This window comes from Pseudomyrmex gracilis, unplaced genomic scaffold (assembly GCF_002006095.1).
Source record: "Pseudomyrmex gracilis isolate BER0280 unplaced genomic scaffold, ASM200609v1 scaffold_105, whole genome shotgun sequence".
Taxonomy (NCBI): domain Eukaryota; kingdom Metazoa; phylum Arthropoda; class Insecta; order Hymenoptera; family Formicidae; genus Pseudomyrmex; species Pseudomyrmex gracilis.
In genome coordinates this window covers 126,756-144,871 of record NW_018020689.1, presented here as the reverse complement: position 1 = coordinate 144,871, position 18,116 = coordinate 126,756, and positions in this window count along the sequence as shown.

The window sequence follows — 18,116 nt, the reverse complement described above, 5'->3', positions numbered from 1 at the left end:
AGCGACGGATAAAACCTTCATATTATTATTCAGAGAGGTGACCTTGATAACATATGTCAAAATTGTTGAGATCGGAAAATAGTCCGTATAACTGCATAATTACCAAAATTTCTGTCTCTGGAATAATAATGTTCCTAAGATTTATACGTCTTATATATTTGCTGTCATATTAATAAACAACGTAAACGTATTGGAATTAGTTTGTAACGTATCGTATATTTTATTCAAAAAATCTTAAATATCTCAAAGCGAAATATTACTTTCTCATTTAGAAAAGTCTTTTGATTACGTGTTTCTACTTGTCCTTAATCAGTAATTTTTTAACAGAACTGTATACTACTGACTACTTACATGTTTCGAGTTGGAATTTTTCAGTTTTCGGATGTGATAAATTAATATAAATATTTTGTGTACACACATATAGAGAGAGAGAAAGGAGAAGAACGATTTTGTGTATGTGTTACCTACTGATTTTCCTGTAAATTACAACTGCATCACGTCTCTCGGAGAATTTAACTCGAATCTTCGCGCTCGAATCTTGCAAGTCTCGTCGGTGGTGAGACGGGGTTCGTCGTGAGAAGTGCAGGGCAGGCCGTGGACCGCAAGCCGCGTCTGCGGTCCTTCCGGCGGCGTCCGCTCTCGGCTACTTTTCGGATTCGCCCGTCTCTCTCTCTCTCTCTCTCTCTCTTGCATTCTCTCTCTCTCTCTCTCTCTCTCTCTCTCTCTCTGTCTTTCTCTCGCTGTGCACTCCGTTCTGGACCTGCACCCGCCGCCGTATTTATCGATCGCTCCACGTCGGAGTTCCGGGCGACGAATTAAGCTAGCGACTATGAAAATGAGCAATCAGTGGCGCTTGACGAAGACGATTCGAGCGACGAAATACAATAATTCACACGAATAGTTTCTTCGTCTGTAGTGTTTATAGATCGTCATTCTCGCTGTTGTGAGAGAACGTTAACTCGAATTGTCCATTTGTAATAGAAATTAAAAATCAGCAAGATAACAGATAATAAAAGTTCGTAAGATAAAGCACAAGCAGAATTAAAGAATTGTATCAGGTTTCAAGCAGGTGTTTTGCAACTAAATTGACAGAAAATTAATATATTTATAGTATGATATGAATGTAGCTATAAATGTGAAGAAATGTGAGGAATTTTTTTCTTCTGGCACGAGAAAAAAATAAAGTTGTAGTTGTCATTCCTTCGCACACTAGCGCATAATAAATTCGAAACTCTGCGAAATAGCAACACACACACACACACACACACACACTTCGAGTCGAAGAGAACAGAGCGGGAAGATAAATCTCCGGGCACAGTATTTCGACACAGAGAGAAGGAGCTCTTAATTCTGAGATGAACGACGCGACTGTTTATCAACAAGGAGTGACGGTTCACCGACCCGTCCTGTTTCCGACCGAGACATAAAAGTAGCTAACATGATGGTAGCTTACATGTGCTCGCGTACGTATCATCATCGTGCTGCGGTCAGCTTCGTTTGCGCGCGTGTTTGGCACGTGACACAATGCGAGTCTTCGTTCGTTACCTAATATCTTTCTGCCAGTAGGCACTAAAATCTCAAATTTTTTGCACAATAAAATGCTAATCAATTGCTAATTCGACACTTCGGAATTTACTTTTTTCCTCATTCATTAACGGATGATCAAGATTGGAAAGGTTGAGAGAATTTTGACGCTTAGACTTGCAATATTTTAGATCGACCGAAGACGTATAATTAAGTGCCAGTATATAAAATTGAAATATGTAACTGTTCTTTTGATATATGGCATTTGAAAACAAATATTATAAGTATACGTGTGCAATGATGAGTCAACGTATCTCTTCTCGATTTTAAATATTTTTCCACCAACAGAAACAATAAATTGGAAACTCGATTATACAATCTATCCGAGTAGAAATTAAAATAATATAGCCAGTAACTAGGCCAATTTCTTTGGTTACTGATCAGTAATACTAGCTAGAAATTGCTAAGTTTGATAGACGCTTGTTTGAGCAGTAATTGGACGATAAAAAACTAACCAGTTTCTAGATCAAGTTTTAGCTAGAAATTAGCTAAAACTTGATCCAGGTTTTGCTAGTTAAAAAATATAAATTATCGAAATATAACAAATTCTTTGTACGAACCATCTACCTACACATATAACATATTGTGTACCTATATATATTTATTTTTCAATTAAAATTTATCCTGCAAAAGCCGTCCGTAGAATATTTAATGAAGGAATTCGAGCTACGGCCCGGGCTTTTCCAGATCAACAGCTTTAGCATCTATATACACTTAAACCTCATACTTTAAACATCTGTGTTTAATTTTTACTTAAAAGGGAATTTTCACAAAACTATAAATACTTATTATTTAAAACAAATTATGTTTTAAAAAATTATACAAGAGAAATAATAAGTAAATTAAATTAGAACTCAAATTAAATTTAATTCAAAAATCTGTATCTCGATATAAATTTAGATCGTACAGCTTTTCGAATTAATTTATATTAAAAAAAAATATTTTGCACGTACATTCAGCGATACATTGGTCTTATTATTTCTCTCGTAATTGAATACGCGGAAAACTGTGTACGATTTGTATTTTTGTATTTTTTTAACAAGCAGAATATTCCGCATTTTGCTAACTAATACTGACCAGGTTTTTCCGAATAGTTTTCTATTCTAGATAAGCGCTTATTGGAAATCTAAATTTTTATACCGATAAGATTAACAGTGACGTGCTGTGGAAGAAAAACCTTGAAATGTGGTTTCCGATCCAGATCGCGATCACAGATTTTGCGCGAATTCAAGAAAATCTAGCTGTGCGTGTATTCTACCTTCCTCTTTTCTCGGGGGACACGCACGAGGGACAATAACGATGCGATCGCACTTTTCCAACCGCCTCCTCGGCCGTCGCGCGGTTTAACGAGGTCGATTAACATAATGAAAACATTTGCATTCATTATACAAACAGTATAACGCATGGTAACCCTGACGAACGTTTGCCTTAATTGGCCCTGCCCTCGCAAGATCCGCGAGAGATGCCCGTTGTTAATAACGCGGCTGAATCTCGGTGTGCGTATTTCCAGAGCGACAAAATAAGCCTCACCACGAGCTTTCCCCACTCTTCTCTCGCCGCGCGGCAAGTACGTTTCTCGCTGCTGTTTACGACGACGTTGATAGCGTAAATCCTTTTTACCGCCTGCATGTCAGATCTTTTGCGTTGATAGCAATTATCTGTATCTTAATTGCAGTTCTGTGCGGTTGTAACGTTTCTTGTTTCAATGAACGTTGGAAAAAAATACGTGCGCCGATATTTAACGAACGATCATCAGCGGATGACTCGTTCGCGTCAAAAATAGCAATTCCGCGTCAGAGAAGACGGGAGACAATTCGAATAGAACTGCGGTAAGGACAGACAGCTGGAAGTTAAAAAGACAAAAGAGGAAAGGGAGAGGAGAGACTGGTTAGAACTGATGCAGACGAGACGACACGACTTACGCCCGACGGCGCCCACGACCGTGACTTCTTTTATGAAGCGGGCCCCAAACAGCCTCGTCCCAGTCCTTCGGACGAGGCCGCGACCCGAAAGCCACGGTAACCGGGTTTTGACTGCGGTTCCGCCGTCATCGTTTTTCCGCTAGCTTTTTCGACGACAGATCATTCGCGCTCATCGTCGTCGCCGTCGTCGTCGTCGCCGTCGTCGTCGTCGTCGTCGTCGTTGTCGTCGTCGTCGGAAATAGTAAACTGGACGGGTTAGGGATTTGCATACAAGGCCCGAAACAGTGTCGTAGGACGATCTGTCGCGTTCTCGTCCCACAACAGTCGGCGAGACAAGTCCGGCAGGCATCCTCGTTAACTGCTGGAATCAGACACAGACCTTTTTATTTACGAACATGCTTCGCTCGCCGGCGCGAACGAAGGTATTTTTGGAAGAAAATAGCGCTTTGTATCAGAAAAGTTTACGATTTGTCGTTGCACTATGCAAAGTAGCTATTCCAGATTTCTCGTGTCTTTATTTTTTTTCACGTTTTACATCGAAATCGACTTTTTTCTCGATGACAATGTTCTCTCGTGAAAAGAATTTCTCTCTCTCTCTCTCTCTCTGATTTTTTGAGAAGAACGCATAGAAGATTGATTAAACAACAACAAAGATCGATTAAAATATGGCGAACCGACTTTTAAAACACAGACACTACGAAACAACGTTAATGCGATTGCCTAGCTGCTGCAATAATAACGATCATTATATAACGTCGACGTCAAAGCAAGCGGAATACGTCTCGTCACTGACGAGACGTTCGAAATGTTTCATGAGGTTGCGGCCATACAATCGCGCGCCGACACGACGCGACCGCGACCGCACAGAGAGAGTAGCCAAAAAATATGAAAAATTCCATACATTCGTGAAGAGTCGCTTGTTAGTGCGCGTGTGATTTCCCCTGTGTTGCCGAGGATAGCGCTTTTCTCCCTAGAGTATCTCAAAAGTGTAACCAGACGTTTGTTGACAATACACACCGTATATATAATACATATGTGAACATTCTAGAAATCTGCGCAAAGTGTGTATTAAGAGAATCTCGCGTGTAATTTCAACAACGTGCGAGAAAAGAGAAAATACGCGATATTTTCAATAATTATTTGTATACGAAAACCTGCTTCGTCACATATGCTTCCACATTTCTCGTTTTATCGCGTCGTCGCATCATGACGCTCTATCGGGGCGAACATTGCCGCAAGTTCGCCCGAAGAGAGTTTCATCACTATCGAGAGACTACCGCGCGTAGTCTCTCGTATCGACGACAGACATTCTCGGGCGGAGTCGCGCTTGTCTCGCTTCACGTTTCGCTGGCGTTATCCAACACCTCTCTTGCTCGCTCGCGATCGCGCACACGGAAGATCCCGTGCGTGCGCCCCGAAGGCGAAGACACATACCTACCTACGACGATTACGACGTTTACGCGCGCTTCGACGACATAATAATACTCCGACCGTCGCGAGCGTGTGCGCGCGCGCGCGCACTCCTCCTCGTCATCGCCATTGACTGGCGCGCGCGGCGGTTCGTCCTTGGCGAGTCGATAAGAGCGATAAAACGCGCGGCGTGGCGCGGCGGCTGGCTAGTCTAGACGATTACGCAATCCCCTGAAAAGGCATTGATTGACGTCCCTACGGCCAGGAACGGAGCGCGACGAGGCGAGGCGAGGCGAGGCGAGAGAGACAAGACGATCGTATACCGCGACCGACCCGACCGACCACCCGTCGTCCCCGAGTCGTCATCGAGTTACATTACATCGTCGTCGTGTCGTTGCTGCCTCGTAGCCCGCTCGCTCGTAAACCCGCCGCTCGTATTCCGCAACACGAGAGAGAGAAAGGGAGAACGGCGCCATGCGCTCGCGCGCGCGTCCGTCTCTGTGCCTATGTCGTTGCCTGCGTCATCGTCTGGCGCGACCGATACGGCGATACAATCGCGAGAGAGTTCCGCAAGGTGGAAAAAGCGAAATTCACCTGGTGACTGTGGAGAAGAAGTAAGCTGCTTGCGAGAAAATCGCGACTCTCCAGAGTCGCGCACACGAGAGTCGGAAAAGACGCGCTTGGCGAGAGCGACAAGTTTTTCGCACACACACGTCGAACGTGCGCGCTACCAACAAGCTCTCGTCAAACGACAACTCGCGTGTGTATCGATGATAAAAAAAATAATACATCAGAAAGCATTTGTTGTAATTTTTATCGACGATATTTATATACACGAGAAGGATTAATATATAATTGAGCTATTAGTCGATCATACGCTAGTAAGTTTGAAGATCTGTAATGGACTCGGTTAATAATGCATACGTGGTGGTCCACATCCTCACACTCCGTTTAGCGCTAAATGCGGCTGTCTGATCCTCTTCTCTCGTGCTGACATTGAATGCAATCCTCATATTAGACTTAATTAGAGCGATAAACTCAACACAGACACACACACATCAACAGAGTATATTTAGCATCGAATACACAATATCACAGTGTGTATATGTATATGTGTATACGCGAGATGTCACGAAAGAGAGAGAGAGAGAGAGAACCTTCTGTTAAATTTAATAAAACCAGAAATATTAAATTTTTTAATTTGCGAACACGCAAAGTCTCCAACGTGTCAACTGTTTTGCGTGTAATTTTATTGCGCGATGATATTTTGAGAGACAGACACACGGTTTTCGAAACTACATTATTTGCGTCATAAAAAGTTATTTACTATAGTTCTTAAACTATCGCTTCTCTATTTCGCACGTAGTTTTTCAAAAATAAAATAAATAAATTGTTAACCACCATATCCCGTGGCTGTGTGAGCCTGTGTAAGTTGAGAGAAGAAAAACAAAATAAGACTAAACAATTAAGTTGTTTGCACATTTTCGCATCGATGGGTTTGAGGCTCCTCCTGGCTTTTACGCGAAATTATTCGCGCCGAAATGGACGCTTCGCGCGGCTGATTCACTCGCGCAGCTCCTCCTCGTTATCCGACCGTATTGTCATTATGAAAACGAGCAACGGCGCGCACTTAATCGACCGGCGGAATCCGAGCTGCGGTAACCATGGAACGACGTCTGGCAGTCTATAATGTCCGTAATATTAAGCAACCCATGTGTGTGCCGTGATATATAAATCGTTATATATAAATCAACACACGCACCCCGAGAGAGTTTCCAACCTTTGTAATAAATTCACCCTCTTTAATCATAAGGATCTTTCGGAATACATAATTGAAATAATGTTTTTGCCTTTTGTAGCGGAGCTAGTTGTTGATTTCTTAGAAATGAAATATTGCACGGCGTGTGAAGAAAAAAAAAATATACATATATATGTAAGTCTGCATAAGACGCAAATTCTGCGATATGCGCGTTAAGAATTCAAGTAAATACGCGATATGCGCGTAACCTCGAGACAATTTTTTACCGCATTTTCTAGATAAATACTAAACTTTGTATGTTATAAAATTGATAACTAACCGTAAGTAACTTATTATTACGTTGCTCAACAACCGGCACGGCTCTTATCCGTAGACGGAGCTGGTTACGCGACCGCGCGCTTCCAGATAACCACGTCCTTACGTCGCGATATAATCGGATCGCGCGATAGCGTTATTATTATCGTCCGCGAGACGTGACCGCAATCCGCTTGCGGGCAAATCTCCGCTAGTTTTCTAGCTCGTTAACGCCAACGTACTCTTCGCGCGGACGCATATATAATATACGCCGTGTCGTTCGTATTGCTCCTCCGTTTCTCTCGCCTATATGAACGCTGTCGCGTTCCACGTCGCCGCCGTCGCCGTCGTCGTCGTTGTCGTCGTCGTCGTTGTCGTCGCTGGTTTCACCGATTTGATCGGTGAGTTCAAACTCTCGACAATATAACGAGAGAAATCTTTTTACAGCGCGACGTCATCTTATATTGATATTCATAAAAGATGAGCCGAGTAGAAATATTTGGGGTTGTGTTCAAAACGTGACTTTGAATATTTAAAGTCGGAGCGTACAGATATACGTGTGCGCATACGTTGAGAAAGATACAAGTACATGTTTTATATAATTTATTCGGGAGAAAAAAGAAATCTAAAATAAAAGTTGTTTATTTTTTGTTTATCGATGAAAACAACTTTACTATGTACACACGCACACACACACGTGTGTATTTCAAGAATATAAACTGTGTGTGAGCTCTTAAATTTCAATAAATCGTGTGATCCTTTCGCGCGCGTAAATATCGCGTGCGTCGATCGTATACGGCGAAGTGCTGCAGTGTAGTTTCTGAAACTCTTTTCCTGTTTTCCCTGGTGAGTTTGATCGCCCCGGGCGCCGTCGTCGTCACGGAGCAATAACACGCCAGGGAGATTCGCGCCACGTCGCGGCTCGTCGGATCGGTATCCCGATTACGCTCGCGCGACCGCGCGCGTTATCACAACAGCGTGGCTGAAACGTCCGCAGCTCGCGCCGACTCGACAAAAAACCGGCCGTTGACGTGGTCCCCGACTCTCCCTTTCCCTCTTCCTCTCTCTCTTTTACTCTCTTGCTGCTTCTCTCTTTCCTTCCTCTCATTCTGTCTCTCTTGTCGGCGGTCTGACCACGACGTCGGCAGGCGCGACGTCGAGGTCGGTCACCCTGCGGAAGATCGGCCGAGGAGAAAAAGGGAGAGCAGGAATGCAAGAGAGACACCGGCCGATCGCCGCGCGGCCGGTCGGTCGCTGCGCCTTCGGTCGTCCTTGCGCTCCTTCGCGGACCGAGAATAATCGCTTCATCGCTTCTCTTTCTCGTCGCGGCTTAGATTTCGCAAACACCGCACCGAAACGATCGTCTCTGTAATCCGATCGATTAATCCAGGCTGAGTGTCAGCCGACGATGCATCTTTAATCCTTACCAGGTGGAAATTAAACGACATTCGTCGACTTTGTCAATCCGTCTTTTTAGTTTCTCGCTTATACTTGTCACGTGGTAAGAGGATATCAATAATAGCCGAGGATCGCGATTTTTATCTGACACCTCGACGCGCGCGCGAGTGGTGTCTCATAAAACGTGGAGTTTGTAGTAATATTCCAGATGATGTATTTTATTCTCGACGCTCGTGAATACTTCGCACTTTTTGTCGACAGATTGTGAAATTATCATTACTTAAAATTCCGTAAATGAATAACATTCTATTAAAGAATAATACAGTCATACGTTGATTAAAAACGTATAATGCAATATATTGAGTCTCTCTCCAAAACGAGATGTAGCATTTTTTATATAATTTTACGATAATTACTCGTACGGTTCTTCAATATTCAATATCTTATTATTCTACTGTCGAGTAAAAGTATTTCTTCTCGCGAATAATAAATTTGTACGCGTCGAGACGAGATAAAATACAAAATGTGAGATATTTCGAAAATTCTGCGTTTATATACACATACACAGTATGTGTGTCTTTATTTCTGATTTTCACCGCTAGATGGAAAAAAACGATATCTACTTTCTCGATAGCGAAATTGTAAACTTAGCAGTATATAAAAGCGAAGCAAGGTAAAAATGTTAACTTACGTGTATACGTATACATATTCTTTCCGATATAAAAGTATCATAATTTTTTAGCGCGAGGGTTAGGTGAAAGTTTGCATGCAACCTCCTTAAGCTAAGACAAATACATAAATTGTTGGGAATAAGAAGCTGCGAGAGAAGAGTTCCAACGACGACTGATGACTCGAATCTCGCTCTCGATCCTCCGCTTTACAAACGACCGTTCCTGATCGGTTGATCACCGGACCTATAGTCGAAACCTTTTATTACACATATAGAAATTCAATATTCAACGATTGTTAATAAATTTCTTTTCGAACGATGATAAAACTACTGTATTTGATTGTCAGTTTTTAATTTTTTTTATAGGTTTTAGTAATTCTGTTAATGAATAATATTGGACACGCGCACACACACATTCAAAGAAAGAAGGATAAAGTCAGAGAGTCATAAGTATGTTGATTAAAACTTTATATACGCGCATAAATTACATACATTTGTATAATATATAGAAAAACATTTTTTTATTTGCTTCATTACTTAAAACAGAAAAAAAACGCTATAAATTTATCATATATCTGCACATATTTACAGTCTGTTCAATATATATTTCTTGCGTAGTCACGGATTTTTATACGGGGAAAATATCGGTATTTTTCTCAAAACAAGGAAAACAATTTCACACGTTGCGACAGAATTTTCAATATTAACTGCCGTAGTCTAAACATCTCAGATGTTATCGTGCTCAGTTTGCGTCACACCAAGCCAAGTATATTCGTCATATACCGACCGCGACTAATCGCTTTTGACGCGTTGACTTTTAAGGCGCGCGAAACAGAGAGAAGTCAAGTCATCTTTCCGATTGTCGCGCGGGATCACTAAAGTTAACGAATCACGAGACGTTCACGGACGACCAGCCGTTCGTATCCAGCGGTGTTTCGCAAACGACGAGATTATACGACGAAATCCACGAACGAAAATATATATATGTGATATACGCGCGACAGGCAAACGCCTACGTTCACGACTTTCATGCACTTTTGGCACGTGTTTAATTGCCAGAACGATTACGCTTCCGCGCGTTGAGAGAGATTGTTTGCCCGCGTTCGCGCGTATTTTATCGTCGCGAAATTATCGTTTTCATTAAACTCTTATCGCGCGTTCGTTCTCGGACCCACCGCGCGATTCAAGTGTAAATCATCAGCCTACAGCTCGTTGTGATCGTCATTTATCGAGAAGTAATTAATGATGTTATTAAAGGCGCGAGAAAGAGAGAGATAGAAAGCGCGGTGATAAGCGCGCTGGGGAATTCGCCAAAACAAGATTCTCGCGGGAATAAAATGTAATAAAATACGCGATTTCGAATCCTGTCGCGCGAGCGAAGATCAGCACGCGCGTGCGCAATTTATCTGTTTTTTCTCTTGACGACGCGATTTCTTATCCGCTCGTGTAACTCGTTTGCTCGCGCGCAGCGTCTAATGCATCGCTAATTAACATCGGCACGATTGCAAACGAGCAAAGAGAGTGTGCGTGACCGAGCTCTCGCCCGCGAGACCGCATGCGTTCTCTCTCTTTGCCGCCGTTTATCGACGAACTGCTTGAAAGAGGAACTGCCAATCGCTACCGATATGCAATTCAGCACAATGTCTTACCACGTGCCGTCTGTTAAACGGTATCCGTGACATTGAACCTTTGACTTTAATTCAACACAGAATGTTCTGAATGCGTTAAAGAACGGCTTACGAAACGTCAAACTTCGTTCTCTCTCGTTCGTACTAAAGTTACGTAACGCACATTTATTTATTTTCTGAATGCGCGCGATATTCATTTTATAAATCACCTTTTTTTTTTTTAACGAGACAGAAAAACGGGAAATGAACGCGCACGAATTTATTTCCGCGCGTTCATTAAGATATACCGCGGTTGTACAAAAGAAATATATATCCGTTTCTCTCTCAATTAAAAAATTTATATCAATTTACATCTTTGATACTTTTGTCGGAATAGCAAAATTATAATTTACAATTTACGGTTCTGGTTTTTTTTTTTGTACGTTAGGTTGCCCGGATAATTAACCTTTTACGTTTTCGCCCGGAGACGGTCATCGGGGTAAAGAGCAATGACTTTTGTGCAATTGAGCGGTCGTGTGTCGAGCGGGGAAATGTAAGTTATAGTAACTTACATTCCCGTCCAAATATTCTATTAATCAATGTAATGCGGTGACATCAAAAGTACATCGCATAGCAAAAAATCTTTTTCCGCGATACAATCGATTCTGTTACATGTGAAACAATAAAAATATCATATAAAAGAACAAACATTGTGTAAAGTATGTATTGTATATCGGAATTAGTTGGGAAGAGTGGGAGGATATTCATGAAATTTACATACCGTGAATCTGAGACGTGCGCAAAATTATGTTCTAAAATCAACGACACTGTTGCATTACGCGTACATCGGTTTGTTGCATTGGCCGCATATATTGCGTCAAATCATTCTCAATTATTCGCAACGAAACGCGTCGCAGACGGTCAACAGCGACAGGCATAGCGGCGCGGTTCTATGCAACCAAAGTGCAAGCCAAATATTACATTGCCAAAAATGATTATAATACACAGTTGTGCGGGATTGACGCGCGTTCTCGCCAAGAAATCTCTCTCGCGGAGACGTAAACAAGAATTCGTTTTGCGAAAGCGCTTTATACATACGTACGCACATTTTACATTTAGATCAAAAAGTGTTCTGTTCGGGGAATATATTTTTTGTTTCGAAATTCTATGCATACATATTCGCATTTTAATCAGAGAACATTTCGAATGTAAATGTTGAATATAAATATATATCAAAATATTTTTTTTCTCTCAAAGAAGAGAAAATTTACAAACGTGTCTTTGACAGAGAAAATCTATAAACAAAATTTATTTTATGTACAACCTATTTTGTACAAGAGATTCGATGATTTTATTTTATATGAGACTTTTTTATATACGAGAAAGCGAGAGAGAGAGAGAGACGATGGTAAATAATTCGAATGAATCTAAACCCGCTGAAAGGATATATACAAGGCGTAAAACGCGTTAAGTAATAAAAAAAAAAAAAGAAGGAAGAGGAGAGAGAAAAAAAAGTACGAATTCATTATCGCATTCCCCCCTGTGTTCGAATCAACGAACGCGACGAGTAGACGCGACTCACGAGTGCATCGCTCCTGATTGAAGTTGCAATGAGCGCTCCCCCTGCTTCGCCGATAACGCGCCGAAGTCTTCGCGAAGGGCAGATAAGAGCAAAAGAAGCGTAATCGGAAGAGGACCAAAAAGAGAAGCGGCAGAGAGGCGAATAGAAGAAGAGTTATCGCGCTCGTCTGGTCGTCGTCGTCGCGCTGCAGAGGATAAGGAGAAGAAGAGATGGGGAAGAAGAGAAAGAAAGAGAGAAAGTGAAGAGCAGACGCGGGAACGAAGCGAGAGCGAAGAGACGAGGTCGGAGGGAGAAGGAGGAAGAAGTCACGGAGCGGCATTGGAAACGAAGGTGGAGGTGGTGGTGATGTGGCGATGGTGGTTGCTAGTGCTGTGATCAGTCCACGTAGCAAGGAATAAACACTCGATATTATTTTTTCTCTGTGTTAATTATTAATTATTTACACAAATGCATTTTCTCTCTAAAAGAATTTATTGCAAAATCTTGATTAAATTACTTGCAATTAGTTTTATGCGCGTACATGCAGACAGAGTGCGTTATTTTCACATAATTACGATTCAGTCTGCGAGTACTCTTTATAATTATATTATTGTTTACACGTATATATAGCGGTTGTGTATTAATTTTATCTTCACATTTTCACAAAGCTGTATTATTATTATTTGTTTATCTGTGCAGTTGCAGGCTCTGTGTATGATTGTACATAGATATATATTCAAGAATGTTATTACATTATAAAAATCAATGATTCAGAAATATTCGCTCTAATAACGTAGACTAAATATTCGTTCAGATATATAGATTATTTAATATTTATTCGTATTATAAGTTAATTTTTCATATCGTATATGTACGATGTGAGTATAAACTCGTAGATTCTCACCGTGGCGCGAACGGCCGTGGTTACGGGTCTGGAGGTGGCGATACCGGGCGGCGGTGGCGGTGATGGAGGCAGAGTTTACGCCGTGCGCGCGGATCGGCGCGCCGCAGAGACGAGAAACGGGAGTGCAACGAGGAAGGCAGGCGGTGGGAAGGGGAAAGATCGTCGGGTAGGGAATAGGGAACGGAGGACCCGTACCGACGACCCTGAGATATGATAGCCCAGGGGTGGCCAACTCCGAGCTCGAGTCTTCGGAAGGTAAACCGTCGTCATCCACGCGCGACAGCTGCCAAAGTGAAAAAGTATATAAACATCCGTCGCACTTCCGCATCACGTCGCGCGAGATCACGCCAGACAATTATAATCACCAATCCGTAGAATAATATCGTTTCGGCTGGCTGTGGTCAGGAAAACAAAATCGAAATCGAAATTTTATCGCGCGCGAACATTGTCGATTTTTTCGGAAGATGCGTCATCACGTCGATAGCAGAGTGTACTTTTACCGGTCTAAGTGAGAGCATCAAGATTAAAACGATTTAATCGATAAATGCCAGACCTTGTTCTTTCAATAAACAAGTGCTCGCACGATTATCGTGCGAAAGATTATGAAAATGATTTTTCTTCTATCGCGCGCGTGGAAAATATTTTGGAAAAAACTACGATAGACAAAATGAGGCAAAGAAGAGAGCAGCGCGGAGGTGAAGTGCAATATATACCTCGCTCCGGCCGAGCCGTGCCGGAGTCGCGTTGGATGATCACCCCAGTGATAGCCGGTTATCATGCCCCCCACTATTTGCCGTCTCGCTGCCCTCCCTGGCCTTTTTCCACCTCCGCCGCCGAGCCGTGCTGTGCTCCTCGGTCCCTTCGCCGCGCCGTTGTCTTTCCTCTCACCCCCGCCGACCCTCGCCTTCGGTCCCAACAACCTTCCGTCTAGACGGCGCGCGCGCACACACATACACATGCGCGCGAACACAGAGCGCTTGCCTTCTCTCGCACATAGAGACAGATATGTCGGCCGTGCGCGCGCGCGAGTGCACCGTCCATTTAAGCGGAGTTCACATTCGCAAGCCGAATGTCAGGTTGAACTTTTGTTGAGCATTTTGCTTCGCTCTGCTCGGCTTCTCTCATCAAAAGGCGGAATATTTTACCGCGGTGTTATCGTTTATTGCAGCGTTACGGCTTACAATTTGCCGTATTATTATATCACTGCGTACAGCTTATTGCAAACGAAAATTACCGCTTTCTCAAAGGGAGAAGTTGGGTACGCGATTCGTAGCTTCAGTTCGCTAATGTGAATCCTGCTTGAAGCGGCGTTCATACACGCGCAACGACGACACGTTGCTCGCAGACACGCGCCGGTGATAAAATCCCGAGTAGGGAGACCTCCGCCGCCGCCACCGCCGTCGTCGTCGTACTCGTCGTCATCGTCGTTACGTCGCACGTGAATCGGAGGAAAAGCGCAATGTGTGTGCTCGCGCCCCGTCTGCGTTTGACGCCGCAGTCTCGTCGCCGTGCAAAGTGCAATCATAAAATTTTGCACGAAACATACGATACGACGAGACCACTTTTCTGTTGTATATGCAATAAACATTACTCTTATCTCGTATAGGAAACGAAGAACACGAGCTCTTACGACCCTCGTTCATAGGTACTTCGAGAGAGAAAGAGTCTCTCTGCGTTTTACCTCCGCGTTCAAGTATGACAATTTTCAAGTTGAAGTTCGCCAAAGTTTGGGAAAATTTCTCCGCGGGGAAGCGTGAGAATTTTCGTCGTGCAAATTTCCGCGTGGGCGAACGACGGAGGACAGTTTTCCCGTCGTCTGGTCTCGTCTCGTCTCGTCTCGTCTGCTTGGCGCGAATTGTGCGCGCGTCCGTCCGTTCGTCCGTCCGGTCGTCCGTTCGTCCGTTCGCGGGGCGAAAGGCGAAGCGACGAGGAGTTAATTATACGCGTTATATCGCCGGGCGTATACGAAGCGGTTAATTCGGGCACGGTAAACAACGACGTCGGAATCTCGCGAGCGTGCCGCGAGCACACAAACACCGGCTGTGCGGCGACAACAGCGGGGTCTGCGCCGCACCACGCCGGTCGTCTCGTAACGATGACGGCCGTCTGCGCATCGCGCGCGATAAATACATACATACGCACGGAGAAGAAGACGCAAAAGAGATATGAGAGAGCCTTTTGCTTTCTGTCTCTTTCTCTCGCGCGCGCACGCAGCAGACGATGACTACACGCGCGTGCGGTGCGCGCATATACAAACGTCGAGAGACCGCCGACGGACGAATCGACGTCGGAGACAGACGGTTCGCCGACGACAGGCGACCTTGGCCGCGGTGAGGAGGTGAGCGAGGTCGGCGAGGGTTCCCCGAGGACCGCCCGCTCCCTGCGCACGTCGCTGAATGCCCCTTAAGGTGCGACCAGCGGGATGACGTCGCGAAGGGTGCTCTCTCGGACGCGCGGAGCTCACCTTTCTTTCGCCTTCGGACTCTTTTATTCTTTTTCTCCCTTCTTTCGGTGTTTCTCTTTCGTTTTACTCCCCCTTTCGGGTCCTCTTTCTCGCTGTTTTTCGTCCTTCACCAAATCCCCCGACCGGCGCGACGTCACCGCCATTACCGGCCGTCCCGGCTTTCTCTCCCTCCTACTTTCTCTTTCTCGTACTTTTGTCTGTCGCTCGTTCGACGCTATATAGCTCGCTCTCACGGGCGCGGGTGTGAGAAATCGTCGGTGAGACCGACCGACCGTTTCAACCAGCTCTTTCTCTCTCTCTCTCTCTCTCTCTCTTTCTCGTTGCGAGACGACAACGTTGACGACGACGATGACGACAACCGGTAGGGGGCGACCGGCGTCTGGGATATCGTAATGTGCGTGTGTGTACGTGTATACGCACCCGTCACATACGCTTCGCGTCTGCTCGTTATCGGGGGCAATGTCGAAATTCCGTCGGGCAGGATGATCGACCGTACGCCGGTCGCAGCCGCGTTCTTTTCTCTGGATCGAGAACGAGGCCACCCGATATTGCATCACAATAGGTGACTAATAGAGCAATGAACGCGGAAATATGCGCTCACGTAAATAATTTGACCCCGATCGACTATACATATATACACACATGTATATATATATATATATATATATTTACGTTCTTTACCGATTTCACGGTTTTAATTTCTTTAAGAGTAAGGTCATCGAGATATACATACATGTATGCTCCAATATGTACATATTGTGTAAAATGTTGTGTGAGACAAACTATTTTACAAATCATTGAAAATGTGCTATAATTTTTTTATCTTTTTGTTATACGTTTATTTTGGAGATAATCGCGCACAGAGATCTCGCGTTAATCTCTCTTCTATAGATTTTTGAATTCGTAGTTGATCATTTTCTCTCGAAACGAGAAGTTTTTTGGAGCAAAATGACACCGTAACGAAATAAAGGCACTTCTCGGCGCATAATACGTGAATGTAATTTTTAAGAACGATATCGTACCGACGTTTGCCGCGCGCGAATTAATCGAGTAACTCGATCCACGACACATTAATCTTGAACCGAAGCGGCATCGATCGATCGACGCCAGTGGGGACCGAAATAACAAGCTGATATAATTTCAAGCGTAATTTCATCCCTCGCGCGCGGAGTGTATGCGATGCGCGCGCGAATTAACAGGATCGATTGTAATGCTCCGTTGTTACGACTAACTCGCGCGAATTATGTGCACTTAACTGCTCGCGTTGCACGAATTTTTTGATTGACCTTTCGACACTGTGTTCGACGCTCATCGCAACTTTTTTTTTCGCTTGCAAAGTGACAGTAGTAGTTCTCAAATAAAATAACAAAGAGACATTGTATATAATGTATGTATGTAATAAAAAGCGCAACAGGTACATTATAAAAATTCTAATTGAAGTTTTCATATTAATTTATTATTAATTGCATCGCGTGTTGGGTATATATTGTTCTCCGAATTTTCGATTAAATCCCGGAATTATCTCGGTGATTATAATCACTTTTATTTAAATCCATTTGTGCTGGTGTACATAAACGTTATAAATAAATATGTTGCGAGAAAGTCAATCTCAGGATATCTCTTGTCTATTAATAGCTAAAGCAATAATGGAGGAGGATCTCTAAGACAGAATGAATGAGTGAATGTTTACTTTATAAAAGCTCTCTTGAGGTAATATCTTCTAAAGCGCCAAAAAACTATTAACTAGAGAGAGAGAGAGAGAGAGAGAGACGGAAAGACCGTGTTTCAATATTACAAGCCAATCCTCGATGCATCGCTGCATAGAATCATCTCTCGCACAAGAAAGAAAGAGAAAACGTGCGCTCGAACGAGCGAGCGCGCGGAACGCGAATGATTTTTGCGTCGTGCGACGACACGCTGGACTAATCAGCCGGTGGATCAGCACCCGCGATACACGCACACAGAAAGACACAGACACACACATACGCGTACAATGCGGCATCTGGCGTGGTATAGCGTGACGTGGCGGGTGCGTGGGAGCAAGCGAGAGAGAAGGAAGAAAAAAGAGAGAGAGTCGGTGAGTCTCGGCTATAGACGTAGTAGGTGTAGGTAAATTAGGTTGCGTTAGCTTAAACGTGAACCAGCACGTTAGATTGAAAATTGAATATTTTGGTGGAAAATCTGGTCCAAAATCACATCGACAATAATAACAATAGATTATATATTTTGTTTTAACTTTAATGAGTGACGCTGTAAAATATCAGAATGAGAAGATAAATGTTTTGAAAAGGCATCTTAACTTCTTGACGATGCAATCTCTTCTTCATCCTTACTCTTATGTCAGAAAGAGAGAGAGAGAGAGAGAAAGCAACACATCCCTAATCTTCTGTCTCTCTCTCTCTCTAGATTCTTGCAGGGCTTGATCGGAACGCGCAGTCTATTCTTTATATGTCTATGGTCTGGGGCTGCGTGCGCCCTGCGGGGAGGGAGACGAGGACGAGACGCGATGCGGCGTGGCGCGACGCTTTGCGCGAAGCGGAGCG